This window comes from Protopterus annectens, chromosome 3.part0 (assembly GCF_019279795.1).
Source record: "Protopterus annectens isolate FY-2018-M chromosome 3.part0, PAN1.0, whole genome shotgun sequence".
In the NCBI taxonomy this organism is placed as follows: Eukaryota; Metazoa; Chordata; order Ceratodontiformes; family Protopteridae; genus Protopterus; species Protopterus annectens.
Window position 1 is genome coordinate 1,951,008,580 of NC_056731.1, and position 8,610 is coordinate 1,951,017,189.

The following is an 8,610-nucleotide window of genomic DNA, read 5'->3' on the forward strand; positions in this document are numbered from 1 at the left end:
AATACAACAGAATATAGACAAAACAGTGAGTAACTAGAAATATATGGACTGAAAATCTTCCACACAGAAGTTTCTTACGCTGTTTTCTAAAGTTATATTTAGAATCTCCCATGGCAATACCCAGGTTTGCTCTGAGTTACTGCACAATGGTATCTCCTATACTGAGCCAGCAGATATTGCCTACATACTGGCCGACAGATTGTGTCAATTTTACCCCCCCAAGGGCAAATAATACTGGAGAAATGCCAGGCACCCAGCATTACTGCAGCACAGGTTAAAGTTGCATTGTCCAAGGTCAAGAATACAGCTTCCATGGGACCAGACAATATCCCTGGATGTTTTCTACATGAACTAGAAATTGAAATGGCACCACATCTGTGTGACCTGTTCAATTATAGCCTCACCTCAAGCTATGTCCCTACTGAATGGCGCACAACTACAGTCATCCCTCGAAATAAAGGGGGAGCGACTACAGACCCTGGGAATTATCGCCCCATTAGCCTGACGAGTCTGATACATAAGGCTATGGTGTGCATCATCATGGAACTAATTAACAAGGATAAAGGGAATCTCCAAACTCTAGATCTCACGCAATTTGGTTTTGTGAAAGGAAGATCATGCGTGCTCAACCTGGTTGACGAGTCTGTCACCAGAGCTGTGGATGAGGGCAAGGCAGTTCCATACAGTCTACCTCGATCTGGCCAAGGCCTTTGATACTATTCCCCACTCAGGAATTATTCATAAACTCACCAAACTAGGCATGAAGCCCTGTATCACTAGGTGGGTTGCAAATTGGTTCACAGATGGAGTCCACTACTTTCACACTGTGGGTTCTAAGTCAAATTGCCAACCAGTAACGAGTGGAGTCCCACAGGGATCTGTCCTGGGTCCTCTCCTGTTTGGCATCTACGTCTCAGTAGTCCAGGCCAACAAAAAGGGACTCTGGCTGACCAAGTTTGCAAACAACTGCAAGCTGGGAGCCATTATTAACTCCCCAAGTGATGTAGACATCTTACAGAAAGGCCTCTCTAAGACCAATGACTGGTGTCAAAACCATGGCCTTAAGCTTAAAGCCGAAAAAGGCATCATCCCCTTTGGGAAAAACTCAGTTCCCATTAATTACCACATCGATGGGAGCCCAATGAACACTGAAGGCATTATAAGAGATCCAGGGACACAGGTTGATAGCAACCTCTCCTTCAACCACCACATTGCCACTGTGGTCAAAAAGTCCTTCTATGTGGCACATGTCATTACCAAGGGTTTTGCATCCAGGAAGAAAGAGGTCATCTCTCTCTCTACTCTTGCCTCATTAGGCCAATCATACAGTATAATGCCCCATTTGGCATGCACCTCACTAGACACATGCAACATCTAGACAGGCCACAAAAGTACTTCATGAAGAGGATCCTAGGCCTTAAACAGATGCCCTACACGGACAGACTCGAGCTATTTTCTGTCTCTTATAGTCTAGGCGATCTCTGCTTGACTTACAAAGCCATGTCTGACCCAGCTCGGTTAGAAATGCTACATCTAAAGATATCCAAATCCCTCCGAACCACACGCTCCAGAGACCTCAACCTCAATTCTATAATCAAAAGAAAGTACAGTTGTGTACCTACCATAAATGTAGATGTTCCGAGTGTATTCACTGTTGCAGTCATTACAGTTGGATTATCCTGCTGGCAGGCTACCCGCACAGTCAGCCTGAATTCCATAGTCCTGGTCCGGCGTCGGTTGCGGTCGCCTCTTCCCTGACGTCAGTGTGCCAGGGGTATAAAAGATGCAGCAGATGCCATTTTCTTCAGTTTTTCTTGCCCCAGATGTCAGGTGCCCCCAAAAGGGTAGGCTAAAAATTTTGCGAATAAAAAAGCATGCAGTAACATAAAAATTACCTTCATCTACAAGCAAATACACCACATAAGTTGTATAGAATACAGAAGTACAGATAAGTCCCAGCAAAGAAAGGGGGATGGTGGGAGGGTAATCTAGACTGCAACAGTGAATACACTCGAACATCTACATTTATGGTAGGTACACAACTGTACCATATTCATAGTGTTTCACTGTTGCAGTCATTACAGTTGAGTTGAATCCCAAAGCTGAGGTTGGGTGGCTGGGCCTAAACAGAATTAGGAGTGGCTATGAGGCCCTGCAGAACGGCAGTGGCAAAGCCTGTTCTGGATTTAGAGTAAAGAGGTAAGTGATAGTTCTTTGTAAAAGTGTGCACTGAAGTCCAAGTTGCAGCCTCCAAAATATCCTTGGTTGGTACTCCTCTGAGGAAGGCTGCTGAAGTGGCTGCTGCTCTGGTTGAATGTGGCCTAATGCCCTTAGGCACCGATTTGCCATGTTGTGAATAGCAGAAACGAATGCAGTGGCCTATCCATTTTTAAATAGTCTGCTTTGACATAGCCTTTCCTTGTGATCCTGCAGCATATGCCACTAAAAGTTACTCAGTCTTTCTGAAAGCTTTAGTTTTGTCCAGGTAGAAGTGTAAAGTATAGTTGTGTACCTACCATAAATGTAGATGTTCCAGTTTATTCACTGTTGCAGTCATTACACTTGGGTTATCCTGCTGGCAGGCTACCCGTAGTCAGCCTGAATTCCAAAGTCCTGGTCCGGAGTCGGTTGCTGTCGCCTCTTCCCTGACGTCAGTGCGCCAGGGGTATACAACATGCAGCAGACGCAATTTACTTCAATTTTTCTTGCCCCAGATATCAGGTGCCCCCAGAAGGTAGGCAATACATACTGCTTATAAAAACATACAGTAAAATAAAACCAATACCTTCCTCTACAAGCAAATACACTACATAGGTTGTACTGGATAGAGAAGTATAGAAAAGTTCCAGCAAAGAAAAGGGGGGTGGAGGGTGGGTATCCTGGACTGCAACAGTGAATACACTCGAACATCTACATTTATGGTAGGTACACAACTGTACTATGTTGATAGTGTTTCACTGTTTCAGTCATTACACTTTGGTTGAATCCCAAAGCTGAGGTAGGGCGGCTGGGTCTAAATAGAATTAGGAGTGGCTAGGAGGCCCTGCAAAACTGCAGTGGCAAAGCCTGCTCTGGATTTAGAATAAAGAGGTAAGTGATAATGCTTGGTAAAGGTGTGTACTGAACTCCAAGTTGCAGCCTCCAAAATATCCTTGGTTGGTACTCCTCTGAGAAAGGCTGTTGAAATGGCTGCTGCCCTGGTAGAATGTGGCCTAATATTTTTAGGCACTGACTTGCCATGCTGTGCATAGCAGAAACGAATACACAGTGGCCTATCCATTTTGAAATAGTCTGCTTTGAGATAGCCTTTCCTTGTGATCCTGCAGCATATGCTACAAACAATTGCTCAGCTTTTCTGAAGGCTTTTGTTTTGTCCAAGTAGAAGCGTAGCTGCCTGTGTATGTCCAAAGAGTGCAGAAGTCTCCCCTTTATTCTGGAGAGTTGGATAAAATGTTGGCATATGAATGGTTTGGTTAAAAGCCACACGGGATACTACCTTTGGCATAAATGTTGGGTTTGTCCTTAAAGAAACCCTGTCCAGATGAAAAATGATAAAAGGTTCCACTGCCATTAACGCCTGTAACTCTGAGACTCTTCTTGCTGAAGTTATTGCTAGGAGCAGAGCTGTTTTCCATGATAAGAATTTTATATCAGCTGTATTGGCTGGCTCAAAAGGAGGCAGAGTGAGCTTTTCCAAAACAAAGTTGAGGTCCCATGTAGGTATCGGTGCTCTCCTCGGGGGTCTTATGTTCTTTGCCCCTCTGAGGTACTGTCTTAGAAGTGGATAAAAAGAAAATAGGAGGTTCCGTATTGTAATGAGCTGAAATGGCTGAGGCATGGATCTTAATTGATGAGAAGGATCCAGTATCTGGCAGCTTGAGATGACATGGTCGACAGACCACAATGCTTTGCCACAGATGGCCTGCACCTGTCGCCCCTAGGATCTCGGATACTGGCTAAGGCTCTTGCTGCCCCTATAGTGCCTTTTTTTAGGCAGGGTTCAAGTAACAAATTCACCACAATAACAGGAACAGACAAGCAAAAACTGAGTAATGCTACTCTAAAGTCTAAATTTCAAAATGCACTCACCTCGAGGCACTCCTTAAAATGGAGAACATAGATATCTGTGCAGTGACTGAGACCTGGTTCAAGGCTCCAGAGAGCACTCCTGCACTACCAGGCTATAACTCATACCACACTTTTCGGCCATCTAACCTGGACCGAAACACCAAAGGTGGGGGTGTGTCCATATTCATTAAGAATATCCACACCTCCAGGCTAGTTACTCAGCATAATGCATCCGAGGTTATCCAAGTGCACCTAACTCTTGGCAAAACTTCAATCCAAATTGCAGCTTGCTACAAATCCTCCAACATGCTCCAGGATTCCCACTCCTCTTTTCTTGATGTACTGGAAAATATTAGGGTTCAAACAAACACCCTAATAATGGGCAACTTCAACTACCCCACCATTAACTGGGAAAACTACTCGTGTACCAACTCCTTAGCACAACGCTTTCTGGAATTCATAAACTCCAATGCCCTAGATCAACTTATCCACACCCCCACCAGGGGCAATAATATCCCAGACCTAGTCATTACCAACATGAGTGACCGGTGTTCCACACCTGAAGTCAACTCCTCGTTGGTCCGATCTGACCATAAGCTAATTACCCTTAATCCACATCCCATCCCCACCCCCACCCCCCATTATGGAAACCACAGTAAGAAATTTCTCCATAGCCAACTTCATGCTTCTTAAGACAGAAGTAGTAAACTTCATGACACCCATGCAGATGGACAATACAGTTGCAACTGCTGAATCCTACACAAATGCGCTTTATAAGCACCTACATGAGTGCATGGATCGTGCTATCCCAAACAGAACCAAGACTCTATCCTCCAAAAAAAGGAAGCCAATCTGGTGGTCCCCTGCCATAAACAAACTGTACAACAGAAGGAAGAAACTGTAAAAATCCCATAAGTGGAGGAGCTCCCTGGTGAGCCTCAGTAAGAAGCTGAGATCCCTTATAAGATCCTCCAAAGCTAGCTACGAAAATAAAATTACCACTAATTCCAAGGACAACCACAAAGCATTCTATATAGCTACGTCAAGAATCTCAATGGCAACACCCAGAGCTGCTCTGAGTTACAGCACAAAGGCATGAAAATTACAGAACCAACTGATATTGCCAACATCCTGGCAGACAGGTTCAGTGCTAACTTTACACCCCCCTAAAGGGCCCATATCTATACAAGAAGAATGCAGAGTCCCTGTAATCACAACTATGCAGGTGAAAGCTGTAGTTTCTAAAGCCAAAAATACAGCATTCATGGGACCGGACAACATCCCAGGGTGCGTTTTACATGAACTTCAGAATAAACTGGCTCCCCACTTAAGCACCATGTTCAATAATAGCCTCACATCAGGCTTTGTGCCCACAGAATGGTGCACAGCAACAGTTATCCTACTCGAAAATGGGGGAGCCACCACTGATCCGGGGAACTATAGACTTATTAGCCTGACGAGCCTGGTCTGCAAAGCCATGGAACACACGATCATGGAACTCAAAGACATTGGTAACTTCCAAACTCTGGATCCCACCCAGTTCGGGTTTGTGAAAGGCAGATCATGCCTCCTGAACCTGATCGACTTTGAGGCAGTCACCAAAGCCGTAGATGAGGGTAAAGTGGTACACAGCCTATCTTGACCTCGCCAAGGCTTTCGACACCATCCCCCATTCTGGAATTATAGCTAAACTCAATAAACAAGGCATAAATCCCTACATCACAAGATGGGTTGCCAAATGGCTCACTGACAGAACCCAAACTGTAAAAGTTGCAGACTCCAAATCTGACCTCAAACCAGTGACAAGTGGAGTACCACAGGGTTCCGTCCTGGGACAGCTCCTGTTTCGTATCTACTTCTCTGAAGTACAGGCTAACACAGAAGACCTCTGGCTAACGAAGTTCACAGATGACTGCAAACTAGGAGCCATAGTCAAGTACCCAAAGGATGTGAACATCATACGGAAGGGCCTCTCTGAGGCAGATGCCTGGTGTCAGAGCGATGGCCTCAAGCTCAATGCCAAAAAGTGGTGTCATCCCCTTTGGTAAAAACTCTGTACCCATGAACTACAACATATGCAGCAATCTACTTAATACCAAATGCGTGATAAGAGACCTTGGGACCCAGGTGGACAGTAGTCTCTCCTTTGATAGTCACATCGCCACAGCAGTCAGGAAGTACTTCTACGTGGCACACCATCATAAAAGGGTTCTCATGCAGGAAAAAAAAAAGAGGTCATCGTTCCCCTCTACTCGACACTCAGACCCGTTATAGAGTACAACGCCCCTTTTGGAATGTACCTCACAAGACATCTGTAAAACCTGGAAAGGCCAGAGAAGTACCTCACAAAGAGGATTTCTGGACTCAAACAAATGCCCTACACTGACCGCCTCCGAAAACTCCAGCTTTACTCCGTAGCATATCGCCTACTCAGAGGTGATCTCTGCCTAATATATAAACACACTTCTAAAAACTAGTGTGGTCTCCTTTAAGGCCAGAGCCAGTGGTAAACATTACTCAAACCGCTGAATCAATTACAAATGCCTTCTACCAGCACCTACAGGACTGCATGGATCAGGCAATCCCAAACAAAACTAAGACTCTTTGTACCAAAGACAAGCGTCCAGTCTGGTGGACCACAGCCATAAACAAGCTCTACAACAAAAGGAGGAAGCTACTACAAGATAGAGCAAAATCCTTGAAAGGTAAGACACCTTTGATCATTATAAGTAAAAAACTAAGAGCTCACATAAAATCATCCAAGGCAAATTTTGAGAGAAAAATCGCCAAGGACACAAGAGACAATCATAAGGCCTTCTTTAGCTATGTTAGAAACCTAGGAGGAAACACCCAGATATGCTCAGACTTAGTTCAAAATGATGTGAAGATTACTGAACCTACACACATTGCCAACATACTGGCTGACAGGTTCAGTGCAAACTTCTCCCCTAAAGGAGAGATATCTATACCAGAGGATTGTAGCCCCGCAAACATCTCCAACGCCCAGGTGAGAACTGCTCTCTCAAAGGCAAAAAACACAGCATCCATGGGACCGGATGGTGTCCCCGGCTGTGTGCTCCACGAACTAAATGAGGAATTAAACCCGCAGTTAGGACATCTGTTTAATCTTAGCATCACCTCAGGATACATACCCAAGGAGTGGCGCACATTGACTGTGGTCCCACTTCACAAGGGCGGTGCCTCCACCGACCCTGGAAATTACCGTCCCATTAGCTTGACAAGCCTTATCTGCAAAGCCATGGAGAGGATCATAATGGAACTCATAAATAAAGACAAAGGGAACTTGCAGAACTTGGATCCAACCCAGTTTGGCTTTGTCAAAGGCAGATCATGCCTTTTAAACTTGGTTGACTTTTTCAAAACAGTCACCAAGGCCATTCATGAGGGAAAGGCAGTCCATAGAGCCTACCTCGACCTGGCAAAGGCCTTCGACACAATACCCCACTCAGGCATCAAAAAACTCATCAGCTTGAATGTAAACCCATACATCACAAGATGGGTTGCAAACTGGCTAAGTGACAGAACCCACAGGGTCAGAGTTGCTGGAGCCATATCAGACTCAAAGCCGGTCACAAGTGGTGTCCCACAGGGCTCAGTCCTGGGTCCACTCTTGTTCGACATCTACTTTTCTGAAGTACAAGCAAACACAGGAGGGTTATGGCTGACAGTTTGCTGATGACTGCAAACTGGGCGCCATAGTCAAAAACACTTCTGACACAGATATCCTTCAGAAGGGCCTCACAGAAACGGATAACTGGTGCCAGAGCCATGACCTAAAGTTAAACGCCAAGAAATGCATAGTCATACCCTTCGGGAAAAACAAGGTTACCCCTAGCTACCATATAGGTGGCAATCCACCGAGCACAGAAGAAGTCATCAGGGACCTGGGGACCCAGGTTGACACTAGCCTTTCGTTTGACACTCATGTTGCTAAAGTAGTTAGGAAAACCTTCTACATTGCCCACCTGATCATGAAGGGATTCACATCAAGAGCAAGGGAGGTCATCGTCCCCCTGTACTCATCACTCATTAGACCTATGATTGAGTACAATGCCCCATTCGGAATGTATCTGACCAGACACCTGCAGCAGCTGGAAAGGCCCCAAAAGTTCCTCACCAAAAGGATAAAGGGTCTCAAAAATATGTCTTATGCTGCCCGACTGAAAGAACTCCAGTTCTATTCAGTCTCATACCACTTGCTCAGAGGTGACCTGTGCCTGACATATAAGGCCATGTCAAACCAAGATTTGATGAATATGCTTCACCTCAAAAAATCTAGATCCCTCAGAACCACAAGGGAGGGAGACTTAAACCTTGACACAGTTATTAATAGAACGTGCTGGAGGGACAGATTCATCACCCAGAGACTCCCTATGCTGTGGAACAAAATCCCGGTACATGTGAGGCAGAGCACCTCGCTGGCCTTGCTCAAGAGGAATCTTGACCAATGGATGGGAGACCGCAGATATACCCCAGGGATTACTTCAGTGTCACTGCTTGACAGAGGCACAGCAAAAAAAT

At 45.3% G+C, this 8,610-nt stretch overlaps 1 protein-coding gene across 1 annotated transcript in view; it reads right to left on the minus strand.

Moving 5' to 3' along the window:
- SETD2 (SET domain containing 2, histone lysine methyltransferase) overlaps positions 1-8,610 on the minus strand; it is a 3,532,865-nt gene that overhangs the window by 2,821,632 nt on the left and 702,623 nt on the right. The window lies entirely within an intron of this gene.